This window comes from Zingiber officinale, chromosome 4A (genome assembly GCF_018446385.1).
Source record: "Zingiber officinale cultivar Zhangliang chromosome 4A, Zo_v1.1, whole genome shotgun sequence".
Classification (NCBI taxonomy): domain Eukaryota; kingdom Viridiplantae; phylum Streptophyta; class Magnoliopsida; order Zingiberales; family Zingiberaceae; genus Zingiber; species Zingiber officinale.
In genome coordinates, this window is record NC_055992.1 from 153,755,395 (window position 1) to 153,775,609 (window position 20,215).

At 42.9% G+C, this 20,215-nt stretch overlaps 1 long non-coding RNA gene across 3 annotated transcripts; it reads right to left on the reverse strand.

Annotated features, from left to right (window-relative positions):
• Nucleotides 1-16,431: 16,431 nt before the first annotated feature.
• LOC121971751 lies at nucleotides 16,432-18,819 on the reverse strand. Of its 3 annotated transcripts, XR_006109215.1 has the most exons (4): nucleotides 18,122-18,819; nucleotides 17,545-17,585; nucleotides 17,246-17,324; nucleotides 16,432-16,810 (listed from the first exon to the last, which is right to left on the reverse strand). It is a non-coding gene; the product is annotated as an uncharacterized LOC121971751 (long non-coding RNA). The 3 variants fall into 3 exon arrangements; XR_006109213.1 differs by lacking the exon at nucleotides 17,545-17,585; XR_006109214.1 differs by lacking the exons at nucleotides 17,246-17,324; nucleotides 17,545-17,585.
• Nucleotides 18,820-20,215: the final 1,396 nt, after the last annotated feature.

A 20,215-nucleotide genomic window follows, 5' to 3' on the forward strand; every position in this document is an offset into this window, starting at 1 on the left:
TGACTTTTTAGGTGGGGAGGCCTAGTATGGGATCAATCCCATGCTCCCCTAGTATGGGATAAATCCCATGATTTAAATCTGGAATTTATTATGATAACTCTTTGGTATTAATTAACTCAACTATACCCCCACCTGTCGGGGCAATGACTCAATTTTTAATTAAATTTTTATCTCCATGAGATATGTCTAGTTAGATTAGGACAGGGCAATGACTCAATTTTTAATTAAATTTTTATCTCCATGAGATATGTCTAGTTAGATTAGAAGTTGACAGATTTACTATAATGGGTAAGAATTTAATTTCTAACTATTTGATAGTTTGGTAGTTAGTTAAATTAATTTCTAACTATTTGGTAGTTTGGTAGTTAGTTATAAGTCGATTTCATAATTTATGTTTGGTCATATAATTTGGAAATGAACTTTGAGGAAGTTTGAGATAAATATAATTATCTATGATGATTCAATTTATAATGATCATCAGTTAAAAGTGTCTGATGATGTCAATTTATTAATAATGTTGATCCTGGCCGAATGTCGATGAGATGAAAAGTTAGGGATGTGGCGTTTTTGTTGATCGCCTGTAGATTCCGTCTCGACCTACAACACAGATGACGTCAGTGCCAAGCCAAGAAAGGGGTCTCCAGCGTTGGCCCTCCGACGTTCAAGTCAGTCACAGACGATGAAGTAGAAGGTGGAGCAACAACAAGAATGAACAGTGTAGCGAAAACAGTGTCTATCGCGTATTGTGTATCTCTGTCGATGCTTGGACCCCCCTTTATATAGAGTTACTGTAGCGCGCGTGCACACTCCCCAAGATGAGCACGCTTCCTAAAGTTTCCCCTGAAAAGACTTGTTAGTAAAGTGTCTCTGACATAGTACCTTAACAGGCCGATCTTATCTCTGAAGTGACAGTGGAAGCTTCCACCGTACGATCTTTTGGTTGACCAAGCCCGGTGTCAGCGGCACTAACTCTCAAAAGGATGTCGATAGATGACACAGGGGGTCTGTTGCTAGGCCAAACTGAATAGTCGCTCAGCCGGGACTTCGTTGTTCCTGTGTACCACCTGCTCGGCTGGGACTTCGTTGCGTGTGTCGCATCTACTCGGCCGGAACTCTACTATACTTGTGTCACGCCTGCTCAGTCGGAACGCTACATGCATGTGTCACGTCCGCTCGACCGGAGTTCCGCTCTTCCAATGTTGAGTCTTGTTGCCTGACCGAGCAGGTAGCTGCTCGGCCCAGCTTCTGCACATCGTCTCTTCCTCCGTCCGGCGTCCAATACTCAATTGAGCGTCGGTCATTTGACACCTCCCCGTGTCAAATGCGGGATCGGACCGGAGCCCTCTCCTCCCGGTCGGGGCATGATCGCCCGACCGGTCAATGATATCTCAACGTTTACCGCCTTGACTTTGATTTCCACAGTGACAGCTATCCTCCGCGAGGTGGGGCCCCTCCTTATCACCGCATCACATGTCTCCCCCTCAAGTCTAGTCGAAGTAGGCTGCAAGTCCGACTGACTGGACAAAATTGTCTGTGAAGCTTTCCACCCGATCAGCTTCGACACTCCTTGGTTTCTGATTAGACTAACGTGGCGCAACGATCGGCTATGTGACCGCTCTCTGTCGGTCGGCCTGTTGGAGATTATCGTTCAGCCATAGGTCTGCTCCCTTAAACCCATCGGCACAATGAACATTCGTACTTAGAAATCTTTTGGGCTTCTTTGGGTGAGCGCGATCCGTGCTTATGTCACACATATTTATAGGAAATCATGCAAATCCCTGTACATTATGACTAAGCGCGTCCCCATGCCTTTTAATTGCTCTCATTAAATGTCGGCCCATGGCGAGGCGCCACGTGTCCCACCCCGCTACCGTCGCACGCCTGACGTGACAGGAGGATATCCTCTGGTGATGTGACCTTTGACGTTTCGAATTCAACGGTCAGATTCCTGCTTGGGTTTTCGCTACCTAGATCGGACGGCTCCGGTCGGCCAGCCCCGAGGCTTATAAGCCCATGCGCGTCGCCTTCTCCTCCTTCGCATTCCCGTCTTCGCGCGAGCTCTTCGGAGATACTCCATCTCTGTGCTCTGGTGATATTCTTCCTTTCCACCTCCTTCGGCGACCTTCCAGTAAGTTTCCTTCCAATCGCATATCACTTCTTCCTTTGCACTCCCCCCCGTCTTCGAGTTTTTTGGCGTTTCTTTGTCTGTGTTCCGGCGATATTCTTCCAGTAGGCTTCCTTCTCCTCGCATCCTTTCGTTGCCTTTATTTTTTGCGATGGTGAGTTCCTCACAGCCGCTTGTCGGCGTCCCTGGGCTTTGGTACACCTCTATTGAGTCTAGGTTTAATGTCGGCGACGTTGAGAGTATAATAGTCGCCTTTGAGTTTCCTCCTGGCTACAAAATTGTTCTTCCTTCTCCTTCCAATCGGCCAAACTCTCCGTCACCTGGTTGTCTTTGCTTCTTTAGGGATCAATTTACTGCTAGTCTGTTCCTATTCGCCCCTTCTTTCCCACCGTTTGTAAATACTTTCGCATCTCCCTTCATCAATTAGTGTCGAACTCCTTTCGGCTGCTATGCGGGATAGTAGTTCTGTTCCACCTACACGACATTCCTATTACTCCTCAGATTTTTCACTATTTTTATTATCTGAAATTATCCGAGCCGGGGACTGGTCTTTTCCAAACCCGAGTGGGCTAAGTTTTTTTTGACAAAATGCCGACCTCCAACAAGCATTGGAGGGAATACTTCTTTTTTGTACACCTTCTCGAGCGGCCATTCTTCTCGACCTACTGCCAGCTCAAAGTGGCGAATCAGCCTCCCTTGAAACAGTACAAGAGATGATCGAACTACCTCAATTCAGCTTCAATATTGCCCGGTCAGAAATATGACATCCACAAGTTGTTATTGGAGGGTGTCCTCTACATTTTCGGCCTGAGTCTGATCCGTACCTGGCTTCCGTCTAGTATAGGTATACAACTTCTTCACTCCTTCCTTTGATTTTAACTAATTTTTCTTCCTCTTTTGCAGCTGAAGTCATGCTACATCCGCGTCTGGCCGGCAAGGCTAAGCTTGCGGATACTACGATCAATGTGGTGACTGTGGAGGAGTTGGAGAGCCGTGATCTGTAGCTTGTCGGCTCTCAAGAAGATCCACAAGATGAGAGTGAAGTGGCTCCAGTCTTGGTGAGCAGTAGGGCTATAAACGAGCCGAGCTTTGGGGTGTTCAAACTTATTTGATAAGGTAATCGAGCCGAGTCGAGCTAAGCTTAAAATGAACCAAGCTTTTGAAATGATTGTTCAAGCTTGACTTAGTTTATTTTTTATGAGCTTGAGCTTGTTTGAAGCTTGACTTGTTTAGATGTTATCGAGCTCTCAATTCAAGCTTGGTTTGAGCTTAGTTCAAGCTTGGCTTGAGCTTGGTTTAAGCTTGGTTTGTTTAGATGTTATCGAGCTCTCAATTCAAGCTTGTTTGATTATTTGAAAACTTTAATTATTTGATTGGTTATTGAGTTTGATAATTTAAACTTATTTATTTTATTTTATTTTATTATTTATTTAGCATATTAAAAAGAGTTTTATTAATGAATATGGTTCGTGAACATTGTTCACGAACGTTGTTCACGAACATTATTCACGAACATTGTCCACGAACGTTAACGAGCTGAACACATATGTGCTCAAGCTTATTTGATTAGTTTAATGAGCTGTTCAAGCTTGTTTATTTAATTAATTTTGTGTATATTGAATGAACATAAACAAGCTCTTACCAAGCCGAACACCAAGCTTGTTCACGAATGCTTGGTTCATTTACAGCCCTAGTGAGCGGAGGGGCAACTAGCTAGACGCCTAGTGGTGGAGCGACTGGTGGATCACAATCTCCCTCCGAACGACTTCCGGTCGTTCAAGTTGAGGGGGTGTCAGGCTCGGCCTCCTCAGGAGAGTCGCTGATCAGGCGTAAGAGGCGCCGGGTGGAGCCTTCTGTTAGGATCGATGGATGCGGCTAGAGAGGGGGGTGTGAATAGCCGACCCCAAATCTTCGTTTCTTTCTACAAATCAAGGTTAGCGCAGCGGAAATAAAAATAATAGAAACGAAAGCGGAGAAATCAAACCTCAACACGCGTCGATGTAACGAGGTTCGGAGATATACTCCTACTCCTCGGCGTGTCCGTAAGGTGGACGAAGCCTATCAATCCGTCGGTGGATGAGACCCCGGAAACTCGGCTAATAATCACTCTTTCTGAGTGGAGAAACCTCGCCACAATGTCTTGCAACAGCAAGATAAACAGGAGTACAAGAATACAGCAGGAAACTAAGTACAATACATAAATGTAATAACCCTAGCTTGCCTTCTTGTCGACTGGATGAAGCAGCAACTTCACGGGAATCCAACCACAGCACCAACTGTCCAGTTGAAGTCCCAGCCGAGGGAAGCTCACGCGAAGCTTCAGCGAAGAAGAGCTCAACAAAGCTCAAGCAGAAAATACTTCAGCAGTCAATAGGAAGAAGAGGAAGCAGCGGTTCTGTAGAAGCCCTCGATCTCCTTTTATAACTTGCACTGCAAAGAAGACAGCGAAGAAGACGGAGATAGCCGTTGAATCTCAACGGATATACCTGGACCGATCAGGACATATCCTGATCGGTCCAGGAAGACCCTGATCGGTCCAGGGACCGATCAGCATGCATGTCCCTTCCTTTTTCTCCCGAACTTCTTGCCTTCTGATCGTTGTTTCCTGATCGGTCTGCAGACCGATCAGATAACACTCAGTAGGCTACTGTTTGGTTACTGATCGGTCACCAGACCGATCCAGATACCCAGTGTATCACTGGATCAATCCACTGATCGATCCAGAGCTTGATTTTTGCCCAAACCAAGTCCCAAGTCCCCCTCACCAACATCCGGTCACTCCCTTGACCTGCTAAGACTCCCCACCAAGTGTCCGGTCAATCCCTTTGACCCACTTGGACTTTTCTCTTTGTGTCAAGTATCCGGTTACTCCCTTGACCTACTTGACCTTCTCAACACCAGATGTCCGATCATCCTTGATCAATCTGAATTTTTCCTTGCCCGACTTCACTCACCAGGACTTTCACCTAGCTTCACTCACTAGGATTTTCACCTGGCTTCACTCACCAGGATTTTCAATCTGCCCGGCTTCACTCACCAGGACTTTCCCACTGCCTGGCTTCACTCACCAGGACTTTCACCTAGCTTCACTCACTAGGACTTTCCGAACTGCCTGGCTTCACTCACCAGGACTTTCCGAACTGCCTGGTTTCACTCACCAGGACTTTCCGAATTGCCTAACATCCCAGTTAGGACTTCCCAGTCAAGTATCCGGTCAACCTTGACCTACTTGACTCTTCTTCATCCAACCTGATCAGACCCTGATCAATATCTCTCCGCATGGACAACTGTACCTGCATTGTCCATGTCTACATGTCTTTCTGTATTGTCAAACATCGAAACCATGACCAAGGTTTACGCTTGGTCAACTAAGTCAACCTTGACCTACTGGAAATTGCACCAACAATCTCCCCCTTTTTGATGTTTGACAATACCTTTAAGTTAGGCTAATCCAATAGCCTCAACTTTCTTCATGCCACTAGGTAATGAAACATAAGTTACAACCTTACATTCTCCTTCTAAGAAGGCAACCTCCTTCTTAGATAATGAAGGCCTAACTTAAATCCTTCATTCTCCCCCTATTGGCACACATCAACAAACTCTCCCCCTGAAGAGTAAGTTATCGTTGTTCACAACTTCACTCGTTGTGATCAACAAACTCTCCCACTAACTCCAATGTTCTTCTTTGAACATTCTCTAGACATTCTCCATTCTCCCTCTTTTTGACACACATCAAAAAGAGTCAATCAAGGTCAAGAGTTTCTTCCTAATGAAAGTCTCATACCTTTCATTGAAACCCTTAATTTCCCCCTTGATACTAATGTCAATAGTCAATTTAGTGATAATCCCATATCACTCATGACAACTCCCCCTAAAGGTCAACTTCCCTTGACCAATAGGTAAAACTCCCCCTAAAAGTCAACTCCCCCTTGACCATTGCATCAACAATGTCTTGGAGAGTTTCAAACCTTTAGAACTCTAAAACACCAATTCCCGAGTTGAAATTTCAGACAACCAGTTGAATTTCAGCAACTTGGCACGCCCTGATCGGTCACCAGACCGATCAGGCTCCCTCTGGATCGGTCCAGTGACCGATCCACACAGACCTGGACCGATCAGGGAACCTCCTGATCGGTCCACGATCTCTGATTTCTGATTTCTGAATTTTTCTTCTCCCGAAATTCAGAAACCTCTAGAAAATCACAAAAAATTTCAAAAATTGTAAAATTTTGAGGATACATTCCTCATAACATATACTATCATGGAAAAATAGTTTTCTATGAAAATAACTTCCATTTTCAAATCTTGATACAAAGTTCAAAAGTCTTTGAAATAACTCAAAGTTAACTCATCTTTGTATCACTTTGCTCAATGATGAATGCTATCACTAGAAAAGCTTCATCAAGGTTTTTCAAATCAATTTTGAAATGATCTTAAACCCTTTAATTTAGGACCACAATCTTAGGGCTAAATGTACATGACTTGTACACAAGCATTCCCTATGATCCCCAATTAGAATTAGGCTCATCTAGGTACAAGAACTATGTACCTTGATCCTAACTCATCATCCTAATATCTCACACACATCTAAGGTGTATCAAACACATCCAAGTCAATTTTGATGTGAGATATGGGTTTAGGTTAGCTTAATCTAAGTTCTCATGCATTTTTCTAAATAACAATTTGATCTCCATATCAAATTGTGTTTTAGTCCTTAAATCAATTTCATTGATCATTAATGCACAAGATGATGACATGGCATATAATTGTATCATAAATGGAAACATGTGCCAATGTCATGATGTCATGGCCTAAAGTATGAAACTTAAATAAAGCATGACATTTAACTAACCTAAGCATTATCATGACATTTTAAATGATCATAAAATAAATATGTTGTCATGACATGACATATGGCAAACAATATATGGCAAATAGCACATAAAGGTATAGAAAATACCTAATTCTAGCCTTAGTTGCCATTTTTGATAATTTTGATCATTTTGCCATAGGTTCTATATTCCTAAGTGTAATAGACATAGCATCTTATACCAAAGATTTTTAGATCACTATGTGCCAATTAGATTGACTCTAGAAAACTCCTCAAATTTGATTGGCACATTCTAATCACCTTAGGAATAATTCTTAATTTCATTTTCAAGGCTTGATTATACCTTGAAAAATCCTAAAGTGCCACCTTTTGCCATGATTAGGTTAACTACCTATTCAAGTAAGGTTGGCACACCCTAACTAATCTAGCGTGATGAAATCACGCTCCTAGGAACCCAATACCTATTGGAGCTCATTGGGTTCACTAAATATTCACTAGGGATGACTTCCTTAGCAACCCTCCTAATGACCCTCCTAGGCTTTGAAGCCTTGGTCATTTGGGACTCATCAAGATCAACTCTAGGGGTGACTCCCCTTGTGACTTTGGTGTTGTTCTTCCTAGCCCTAGGGTTTGTTCCATAATCGAATGGAACATTATGATAAGTCGGCTTGACCACTTGGGACTTAGGTTTGTGACCCAAACCTTTCATGTCCTTGGGCTTTAGTTTTTGCCCCTTATACCCTATATTTGACTTTTCCAAATTTTTAAGAGTCTTTTCTAACATGTCAAGTCTTGACCTCAAGACTTGATTTTCCTTCTTTAATACCTCAAGACTTGATTTGTCATTTTTCTTTGAGGCATTCCTAGGCATGTGTCTAGTTGATTTGGGATTCCTACCTAGGTTTTCCTTAGCCTTAGATGGGTTAATTCTAGGATTGACTTTCCTAGTGTTATCCTTATCTAGGCTCACATGTTTGGCACCTAAGCATGTGTATCGATTTCTAATGTTATCATGCTTACCATTATTAACAATAGCAATAAGGCTACTAGCATGTGTCTTATTATTATTGCAATAATGTGCCTTAGAGATTACCTTAGGGTTTGCCTTAGCTCCCCCTATCGATGTGCTCGTCTTCTTGTCCTTGTGAGGTTGCCTCCCCCTCGGACATTGACTCCGATAATGTCCCCTTCGCTTGCATTGGAAGCACACCACGTGCTCCTTGCTCTTGCGTATCGGGACTCCGACTTCCTTGATCTTTGGTGCCGGTGGAGTCTTCCTAACCTTCTTTGGACATTTACTCTTGTAATGTCCAAGTTCCCTACACTCAAAGCATAATATATGCAATTTACTAGAACTTAAATTGCTTGAGTTACCTAGGGTTGAGGTGGGATGTAAGCTCTCTCTTTCATCCCTTCCGGAGGTAGAAGCTTCTTCTCCTTGCTCCGAACTTGAAGAGGAGCTCTCCTCCTCTTCTTCTTTAGATGTTGAGTAGCCCTCAACTTCTAAATCCATCCCTCCATGATGTGAACTCCTTGGCTCACTTGACTCCTCTTCATGACTTGAAGTGGAGTTCTCCTCATGGAACTTTGCCAAGTTGTTCCACAATTCCTTGGCATCGTTATATCCACCTATCCTACACAAAACATCATTAGGTAAAGAAAATTCAAAAATTTTCAATACCTCATCGTTGACTAGAGATTGGTGGACTTGTTCCTTGGTCAACTCCTTCTTCTCTAGGGTTTCTCCTTTCTTGTCCATCGGAGGCTTGAAACCTAATTGAACACAACTTCAATTTTCAAGGTTAGTCATAAGAAAGTACTTCATTCTTACCTTCCAAAACGCGAAGTCGTCGCGATCGTAGAAAGGTGGAATTGTGACGTCTTCTCCAAATAACTCCATTCTCTAGCTCGTGCTCCCCCGGGTGTTGATCCAACGAAGAGTGACCTCGCTCTGATACCACTTGTTAGGATCGATGGACGCGGCTAGAGAGGGGGGTGTGAATAGCCGACCCCAAATCTTCGTTTCTTTCTACAAATCAAGGTTAGCGCAGCGGAAATAAAAATAATAGAAACGAAAGCGGAGAAATCAAACCTCAACACGCGTCGATGTAATGAGGTTCGGAGATATACTCCTACTCCTCGGCGTGTCCGTAAGGTGGACGAAGCCTATCAATCCATCGGTGGATGAGACCCCGGAAACTCATCTAATAATCACTCCTTCTGGGTGGAGAAACCTCGCCACAATGTCTTGCAACAGCAAGATAAACAGGAGTACAAGAATACAACAGGAAACTAAGTACAATACAAAAATGTAATAACCCTAGCTTGCCTTCTTGTCGACTGGATGAAGCAGCAACTTCACGGGAATCCAACCACAGCACCAACTGTCCAGTTGAAGTCCCAGCCGAGGGAAGCTCACGCGAAGCTTCAGCGAAGAAGAGCTCAACAAAGCTCAAGCAGAAAATACTTCAGTAGTCAGTAGGAAGAAGAGGAAGCAGCGGTTCTGTAGAAGCCCTCGATCTCCTTTTATAACCTGCACTGCAAAGAAGACAGCGAAAAAGACGGAGATAGCCGTTGAATCTCAACGGATATACCTGGACCGATCAGGACATATCCTGATCGGTCCAGGAAGACCCTGACCAGTCCTGGGGACCGATAAGAGCTTCCTCTGATCGGTCCAGGGACCGATCAGCATGCATGTCCCTTCCTTTTTCTCCCGAACTTCTTGCCTTCTGATCGTTGTTTCCTGATCGGTCTGCAGACTGATGCTTCTGTTTGGTTACTGATCGGTCACCAGACCGATCCAGATACCCAGTGTATCACTGGATCAATCCACTGATCGATCCAGAGCTTGATTTTTGCCCAAACCAAGTCCCAAGTCCCCCTCACCAACATCCGGTCACTCCCTTGACCTGCTAAGACTCCCCACCAAGTGTCCGGTCAATCCCTTTGACCCACTTGGACTTTTCTCTTTGTGTCAAGTATCCGGTTACTCCCTTGACCTACTTGACCTTCTCAACACCAGATGTCCGATCATCCTTGATCAATCTGGATTTTTCCTTGCCCGACTTCACTCACCAGGACTTTCACCTAGCTTCACTCACTAGGATTTTCACCTGGCTTCACTCACCAGGATTTTCAATCTGCCCGGCTTCACTCACCAGGACTTTCCCACTGCCTGGCTTCACTCACCAGGACTTTCACCTAGCTTCACTCACTAGGACTTTCCGAACTGCCTGGCTTCACTCACCAGGACTTTCCGAACTGCCTGGTTTCACTCACCAGGACTTTCCGAATTGCCTAACATCCCAGTTAGGACTTCCCAGTCAAGTATCCGGTCAACCTTGACCTACTTGACTCTTCTTCATCCAACCTGATCAGACCCTGATCAGTATCTCTCCGCATGGACAACTGTACCTGCATTGTCCATGTCTACATGTCTTTCTGTATTGTCAAACATCGAAACCATGACCAAGGTTTACGCTTGGTCAACTAAGTCAACCTTGACCTACTGGAAATTGCACCAACACCTTCATCACGCTCCGCATCCTCGGTGGTGTGGTCCGTCGAACGGGTTGAAACTTCGACCCTCGCTCCAGTTCAAGAAACTACGACCCCTCACATCGTCTGATCGGACACCCTCGCTATCCGGTTTGCCGCAAGGGACTCTCTGCGTGCCTCCAGTGGTCTTCATGCCACCACCATCGGAGGTCAAAAAATCTTGCATCCATCCGACGTCCTCATCCTGGTCGTCCAGCCAAGCGACCTCTGCCCAATCAGCCCCCAGCGGCCAACGCCATATAACGGCGATTCTTCATCTGCCGACTGAGGAATGATGCGAGTCGGTTAGCGCTGAATCCCAAGTCCCCGAGCATCAAATAATTATTCAGGGGTCGCTCGCATAAATATAGGCTAACGCCCGAGTTCGTGCAGTGATGATGCCTCCGGGGGCGCTTGCGGACAGCCACACCCAGATGTCCACTGGGCTAAGTGTTGTGTTTTATTGTATTTTCTCAATTTATCCCCAGCCGGCGCTTATACATTCCTGGTTATTCACAGTATTAGGTAGAGAGTCTGACTATGTGCCAAAGGCTTACCTTTCTGGAGGAGGAAGTCAAGAAGCTGAAGGCGTCAAGCGACCAATCCTCCGCCTCTTAGGAGCAGACGAATGCTGAGGTGGATAAACTAAGGGTTGATCTAGCGAAGAGCACCGAGCTGCTCGACACCGAGCAAGGAAAGAGCGCAGAGCAGGCCTCTCTACTGGCTCGGCTTAACAAGCAAGTCACCACTTTTAATGCCAAGATCGAATCGGCTAATGCGAGAAAACTCTAGGTCATCGAAGACCTGGACCTGAAGAATAAAGAGGTCCGGGCCCTCGCTAAAAAATTCAAAGAAATCGAAGATTTTCTGCTTGCTGAACGGAAAAGCCGGTCGGCCGAAGAAACTGCCCTTCGAGACCAACTCTCCGTAAAAAAATGATGAGCTGGCTGTAGGTGCAGCGGAGGCCGGCAAGAGGGGGGTGAATTGCCTGAAAATTAAAACTATACCCTCCTTAAGGCTTTCAACTCAAAATAAATAGCAACAATAAAATCTAAAATAGCAGAATAAAAGAAGACCAGAAGTTTAACTTGGTTACAATCCAGGGGGTTGTTAATCCAAGGCAGTCGAACAGCTCTACTAGAAAAATCTCATTCACTGTAGGCGGAGAAACCTTTTTTACACACTAAGAACGCTTATAAGTTGCTAGGAATTGATCACCGAGTTGAATGATTATTTCCTAGCTCCAAGAGCCTTTATATAACTCCTGGAAACTCTATCCCAAGTGTTGAAGGCGCCTCCAAGAGGGTTCAAGGCGCCTCCATAAGGTTTGACCAGATAAAACTCTATTTGGTTGCAAACAACACTTTGGCTGAGTCCGAGGCACCTCAAACAACCTTGGAGGCGCCTCGGACTGGGTCTGAGGCGCCTCCAAGTTATCTGAGGCGCCTCAAACAGTGGAGGCAGCTGAGGCGCCTTCAGCATTGGTCTGAGACGCCTCTGGATAGCTTCTTCAGCTCCTTTTGGCTTCCTTTCTCCTTCCGAAGCTCCGATTGATTGGGTGATTGCGACCAACCGAAATAGGGCTCAACCGAACCCAATTTCCGGCATTTTCCTCGAGCAGCCTTCCTCCCCAGCTTAACATCCCTTGAACGCCACGCACGTTCTTCTCGCCCACCGGTGTACTCTTTCGCAGCTCTCTCGTCCTTCGGACGCACCGAGCCCGTCAGCTCCGTTCCCGTGCCTTCCTTCTCGCTACCTGCGTCTTCCGCTCGACTTCCTACGCTCCTAAGCTCCTGCACACTCAGACACATGGATCAAACATAAAGTAGAACCTAACCAACTTGGTTGATCACATCAAAACTACCACGGGGTCCAACACTGGCCATCGCGAAGGATGAGCTGGAGGCCTCTCGAGCGACCTTGAAAACTTATCAAGATGCTAAGCCTAGCCGATTGAGGCTATGAAGAGGAACTACATTCGCTCGGATGCTTTCAATGACAAGGTCGCCGACCAAGCACTTCGCCTGTTCGACCTGGCAATCGAAGGGGCGTTCGGCCAACTTCAGGCAGGCGGCTCCATCTCTGCTGCTTTATCGAGCAAGGTCATCATTCGGGACAAGCTGACTGAATCGCTACCCGATGATGCCTTAGATTACCTTGAGTGAGGTTGAGAGTTCTGCCTTTGTAAAATTTTGAAGTTTCAATGAATGCTTGTTCGTTTGTCTAAGCTTTATCTTCTTCTAGTATTTATTTTTTCAACTCGTCTTTCGAACATTGCATAAACTTGTGGCCTCATGACTCCTCCGATCAACAATGACTAGTTTATCCAGCCGATCAATCCATTTTGTTTTTAGAGTTGCTCATTATGATTCTATGACCTTCTGATTGGTGATGGAAGTATTTTGAAGAGTAGTCCTGAACGGTCACTATATTTCGTGGTCGGTCGTTCATCATTTTTTAGTTATAAGATCGTCGCTTGACCACTTATCGAGACGAGGATTTAAAGTTGCCGCTCGACGATTGGTGAAGACAGGGTTTAAGGTCGCCGCTTGACCGTTGATGAAGATTGGGCGAAGACTAGGGTTTAAGGTCGCCGCTCAACCATTGATGAATACTAGGGTTTAAGGTCGTCGCTTGACCGTTGTTGAAGATGAGGGTTTAAGGTCGCCGCTCGACCGTTGGGGAAGATGAGGGTTTAAGGTCGCCGCTCGACTGTTGATGAAGACTAGGGTTTAAGGTCGTCGCCCGACCGTTGGGGAGACGAGGGTTTAAGGTTGCTACTTGACCATTGATGTAGACCAGGGTTTAAGGTCGTCGCTCGACCGTTGGGGAAACGGGGGTTTAAGGTCACCGCTCGACCATTGATGTAGACCAGGGTTTAAGATCGCCACTCGACTGTTGGGGAAGACGAGGGTTTAAGGTTGCAGCTCGACCGTTGATGTAAACCAGGGTTTAAGGTCGCCGCTCGACCATTGGGGAAGACGAGGGTTTAAGGTCGTCGCTCGACCGTTGATGTAGACCAAGATTTAAGGTCGCCGCTCGACCGTTGGGGAAGACGAGTGTTTAAAGTCGCCGCTCGACCGTTGATGTAGACCAGGGTTTAAGGTCGTCGCTCGACCGTTGAGGAAGATGCATCTCAAGAGTGACATTCTTCACTTTTATTCATATTTTCTCTGCGTTCAAGAAACATACAAAAATACATGTATTCGCTCGCACACCTCTCATCCGACCCTGTAGGGTTGGAGATGATTCATGCTCCACGGCCTCTCAAGCTGCCTTCCCCCCTCATCCTCCAAGTAGTAGGCACTTGACCGACACTTTTGCATGAACTTGAAAGGTCCCGTCCATGGGGCTTCGATCTTGGTGATGTCACCGACCAGCTTCACCTTCTTTCAAACGAGATCGCTGACCTGGAAGGATCTTGGGATCACCCTCTGATTGTAGTTCTGCTTTATTCATTGTCGGTACGTCGTTAGCCGAACAGCTGCTTTAGCCCGCGTTTTGTCCACCAAGTCGAGCTCCATGAGCCTCCGTTCGACGTTTCTTTCATCGTAGTACTATACCCGATCGGATTCTACCCCGACCTCTACAACGACGACTGCTTCGCCGTTGTATACCAAGTGGAAGGGGGTTACACCGGTCCCCTCCATCAGGGTTATGCGAAGGGCCCACAACACACTGGGGAGCTCAACGACCCAGCTACCTCCGACGTGGTCGAGTCGAGTGCGTAGAACTCTGAGGATTTCTCGATTGTCGACTTCTGCTTGTTCGTTGCGCTGGGGGTAGGCGACAGAGGTGAAGGCTTGTTGGATGTCATAGCCCTCGCACCATTCTCTAAGCCCTTAACTGGCGAATTGTCTCCCATTGTCTGATATGAGTCGGCATGGGATGCCGAACCGGCATATGATGCTCTGCCAAATGAACTTAATGATCATATGCTCAGTTATTCTTGCAAGCAGCTCTGCTTCCACCCACTTCGAGAAGTAGTCCACCGCGACGAGCAGAAATCTCCGCTGACCTATCACCATGGGGAATAACCCAATGATATCCATGCCTCATTGGTTGAGCGGGCAAGATACTGTGGACGCCTTCATTTTCTTAGTCGGTCGGTGCGAAAGGTTGTGATACTTTTGGCAAGAAAAGCAGGTGGCCACCGTTCGAGTGATATCTTCTTGGAGGGTCGACCAAAAATATCCAGCTATGAGTATCTTTCAAGCTAATGCACAGCCGCTCGGATGGCCTCCGTAGGAACCTTGGTGCACCTCCCGCAGAATGTATTCGACATCTTCCGATCTGACGCATTTGAGTAGGGACCTGGAGAAAGCTCTCTTATAAAGTTGGTCCCCGACCAAAGTGAATCGTCCGACCCTCTTCTTCAGCAAGCGAGCTTCTTCCTGATCGGCAGGGATAATTCCGGACCGCAGAAACTCTGTCAGAGTCTCCCCCCAATCGTTCGGGAAGGTCATTCCTTCCATTCAATCAATATGTGCCACGAGTGAGACATGTTCGATCGGCTGCTCTATGATGATCGGTGATAACAAACTGACTAATTTTTCCAACTCATCTGCCGCTTGGTTCTCCGATCAGAGAATCTTTTGTATAATGACCTCCTGAAAGTTTGTCTTCAGCTTTTCGAATGCCTCCGCATAGAGCCTGAGTCGGGCATTGCTTATCTCGAACGTCCCGGATAGCTGTTGAGTGACTAACTGAGAGTCCGAGTGGATGAGAACTTTAACGGCTCCCACATGTCGGGTTGCCTGTAGGTCGGCTATCAATGCCTCATACTCTGCTTCATTATTGGTGGCGTGGTAGTCAAGCTGAATGGAAAGCTAAATCCGGTCTTCCCGTGGTGAGATGAGTAATATGTCGATTCTGCTACCTTGCCGAGTGGATGAGCTGTCAACATATATCTTCCATGTTACCTCCGGCTTGACATTTTAGACCTCTATGACGAAATTCGCCAAGTCCTGAGTCTTGATTGCCGCTTGGGATTGATATTGTATGTCGAATTCGCTAAGGTTGATCGTCCATTTGATCAGTCTTCCTGATGCCTCGGGGTTGAGAAGGACCCGCCCCAAGGATCTGTTAGTCAGCATGATGATTGAGTGTGTGAAGAAATATGGACAAAGCCTCCGAGCGGCGAGAATCAAAGCATAAGATAATTTTTCCAGACCAGTGCAGCGAGACTCTGCATCCTTCAATATATGGCTTAAAAAGTATATAGACTGTTGCTCTTGGCCGTTCTGTCTAACTAGAGCTGACCCAACCACATACTTGTTGGATGATAAATAGATCCAGAGCAGCTCACCAACAATTAGCTTGGATAATATAGACAAGGGGTTAAAATATTTCTTAAGCTCTTCCAATGTCCGATCGCATTCGGCGTCCCACTGGAATTTCATAGCTCGGGGAAGCACTTTGAAGAATGGTAGACTCCAGTCAGACGACTTGGATATGAATCTGGACAGCGCCGTGATCCAACCGGTCAGCCGTTAAGCTTCCTTCAAGTTTCGAGGCACACTACAAGAAAACAGGGCTTCAGAGACGAAAAAATTCGTCTCTAAAAGTTATTTTTCTGTTTCTAAAGAAAGTTTGAGACAGAATATTCCGTCTCTAAAATCCGTTATTGAAAGTCTCGTTGCTAATTCAGGAGACGAAATTATTCCATCTCTAATTTAGAAACCGATTAGAAAATCATTTATAAATCTGTTTTAAATTGACCAATGAAATTAGTTTAAAATATAAATTTCATCTCTAAATTTTGTTTTAAATCCGTCTTAAATAACATGTCAAATGTAATTTTAATCAATTTATAAATTTAATTATGTAAATCCATATATAATTTTATTTTTTAAATGTATTTTTAATTAAAAATATTAAAAAACTAATTTTTAAATCTAAGAACATCATACAACTAACATTGATAAATAAAAAATTTACATCATCCAAGCAAATTGAATTAATACTCAAACAATAAGTAACTGTATAGATTTTTAAATCTCACTATAAGCAATTTAATTTTTACATTGTCGATCATGATGCCCATGGGACCAGATCCTCCTAGATAAAATTGATTTGTATATTCTACCTTTTGAATCATTTTACGAATCATCTTCTTGAGATTTTCTTCTCTTTGTCTACCTTCCTTGATAGGCTTTTCCTCCCTTTCCTACTTTTTGTGATAACGAGCTCCAAATTTATTCATTCAATAATTTCTTCCTCCATCCTCTTGCTAGTAGCATGTCTTTGAACTCCATGAGATGAATTGTTTCTCTTGTAGAAAGTAACAAACCAACTAAGTTTGTTGAGACAATCTAACAAATTAAAATATAAAATCAGTAAATCTTACAATCCCAAATTTTCAATACAAATAAATTGAGATTATACAAAAGCCATAATTAACATCATTGTTAATCCACTGATTAGTTCATAGTTAGGTGGCAATGCTAAGAATCAATAAATCTATTCATGAAGACTATTTTGTCTTTAAAATAATAAAGATCACAAAACTATGAACATTAGGTTAGTGTGAATAACAAAATAGAATACAAGACAATACAAGAGGCTTGCTAGTTTTTTTATCGCACATTGATTAATTTAAAACACAAGCTAAAAAAAAATCCACAAACAATGAACTCTAAACACTACTTAGAAATAATTTTGTGACAATAGTAAACTAAACTATAACAGATATAAGAAAATAGTACTAAGTAAATGATTAAAAGATGATTCTGAATATTATCAAATACCTTATTAATCACCTTAAGGAACAACTCAATCTTATCAACAACATCAGTTCAAAGAAGCTACTTGCATTTTAAGTAAAACCTGAAAAACCCCATCAGCAAAAACATTAAATACAAAAGAGACTTTTGAATTGGAATTTGAACATCGAATAGTCACAACTAAAAGCAAAAAGAAAACATAAATAATCAATTTTTTAGAATCAAAAGTAGCTACTTAAATAATCATAGTATTTAGTGCATTTGATAAAAAAAAAACATATCATTCCAAAATGTAAAATAAAATAAAATAATTTATGACTTACATATTGCTCTTGCATAAGTATCATCATCCACTTGACCTCCTCTATGCAATAATGTGGATGTCATATAAAATAAAAATATGAAATAAATTAAGATTTGAGAATGACTATTAAATTATAACTTATATATTGCACCATACCCTTAAAAAATTTTATTTAATAATCATACTACAATTATTCCAAGCCTTAAAAACCTATACTAAAATTATTTCAGACCTACAGTATCATAATGCATCCATATCCTTCGAACAATAATTTTGTGAAATTTTTTCTAATTGAAAATATGTCAATAAAAAGATGAATAGTTTGGTGCATAGTTATAGAATTTGACTTTAGCAATTCTAAATGGATAACATGCTCAAAATTCTTAGATATAGGTAATCCATTAGCACGATCAAGAACAAGAACAAATATCAACTTTATGTCTAACGAAATTCTTACTTAACAAAAAAAAGTCATTACCCCAATCTCTGACAAGCCAAAAAAAATGATAACAAAAAAAAGTTATACAATTTCCATCAAGCATGCTTCCTAATGCAGTGAGATAAAATGGAGACCGAAAAATTTAGTACAGTTTTACCTTTAGGAAGTTCTATAGAAGAATCACTCATAGGAATCTTCCATATACTAAACTTATGTGACTATAGGCTGCAATAGCACAGGCACCTGCGGTGTAGGTGGTGACTTCGTGGAACCGCAACAACGCAATGTGAAGGTGGCGCATACATCAGAGTAAAGATGGTGGTAGATAAGGAACTGGTTATACACAGTGTTGCAGTTTCTGCCGAGTATGTATGCGAGCCAAATCCACCACATCCCAACTGTCGCAACTCTCTGTTGCATCCTCCATCTCCATTCAACAACCCAAAAACCTAAACAATAGCCAAAAAAAGGAACTTTGGCGTGCGAGAGCTCTCCCAAAACCTTGAATTCAAACGACCAAGTGAAGAGGTCTCGATCGGAGATGAGCTTGTACTAGTAGCTTGGTTGATGTGGGGAGGAAGATGGGAAAGAGGTCGACGGTGGTAAGGGGTGGACTTGAAGCAAGGAAAAGGATTAGGGTGGGGTGGGGCGTGTGTACAAGCGACTAGGATTCTGCGGGAAGAGAGCTTGGAAGTCGGAAGGAGGTAGGAGAGGATGGAAATTGCTACCTCGTCTAATCGGATTGATCTAGGTGGTGGTGAGGAGACAGGCGGCGGAGGGCTCACGCCAAGGAATAAGGAAGGCAGCAGGCGGCGGGGAATAGGGAGGCAGGTTAAGGAACGGTAAGAAAAAACAAAATCTAGGTTTAATTAAAAACCTAAGGAACAAATATCATCATTTTTTATTGACTAATTAAATTATGTTTGATGAATTAATTAATTAATTTGGATTAAACAATTTATTTTAATAGAAATCTTGATAAAACTTTTATTTTTTTATCGATTAATTCATCTTTTTATTATAGTGAAATAAATTAATAATTTTTGTATCAAATCCATTTATGATTTATATAAATCTTAATCAGATTTTTATTTCTGTCTTAATATTTTCATTAAATTTTAAACAAAATTTTTAATCAAAATTATATGGTTTCAAATTTTGTTTATAATCTATATTTATTTTTGTTTATAAATATTTATTTAGAGTTTCGTTTCAAATTCATCTTAAATTTCGTCTCTAATTTCTTTTCAAATATTATATTTTATTAAAGTGAAACGAATTAGTAATTTTGTAGCAAATCAGTCTCTAATTTACTTAAATCTAAAACAAATTTTAATTTTGTTTCAAAAATCTGTTTCTAAAGCCATGTTTTCTTGTAGTGGCGGCGACATGTCTTGTAACGCTTTGACTTTGCTTGGATTGGCTTCAATGCCCTGCTCGGTGATGATGTAATCCAGGAAGTGGTCACTCTTCACGCCGAATATGTAACACCCATAAAGTCTCTAGTAATTTTATATAGTTTTTGCATGATTAGAATGAGTTTTATGTGAGTTCCTTCTACAAAAAAAAAAAAAAAAGAAGAACAAAAAAGAGGCATAGCCACGGTGTGAACCTTGAACCTCTTAACAAGTGGCAAGCTTTAAGTGGTATGGAATAACCAATAGGCCAAGAGGAAGTATTGTTAGAAAGGAAATGGAATTTGTGGTTAAAGGTAGGGGAGGTATGGGGACACTTTTCTTCTTTCACCAAGAATAAGTGAGAGGGATGAAGAGAGAAAGCAAGAGAATGACAAGTTGTGTTCTTCCTTCTTCCTTTTATTTAGAATAAATAGGAATAAAAAGATAAGGGAAATAAAAATTCATTCTTCCTTCTCCTTTCATTTAGAATAAAAAGGAATAAGAGGGCAAGGGAAATTGGTTTTCTCCTTCCTTCTTCTCCTTCTTCTTCCTCCACCGAAATCCTAAGTTTCTCCTCTCCCATTTCCGAAAACAAACTTAAGGTTTCTCCCTAAGAAAACTACACAAGGAAGAGTCCTTAAGGCCTAATCCTTCTCATAAGCAAGGTACACAAAGGGGAGTCCTAGAAGCGGAAGTCTTCTTCTTCTCCTCCGCCAAGGGTACTTTTCTTAGTAAATCAAGTAAGAGGATGTAAGTATTCCCCTCACCTGCAGTACAAGTAGTTTCCTCATTATTTTTCTTTATGTTGCTTAAAAACTTAGAACCATGCTCCTTTAGGTCTCGGCCAAGAAGAA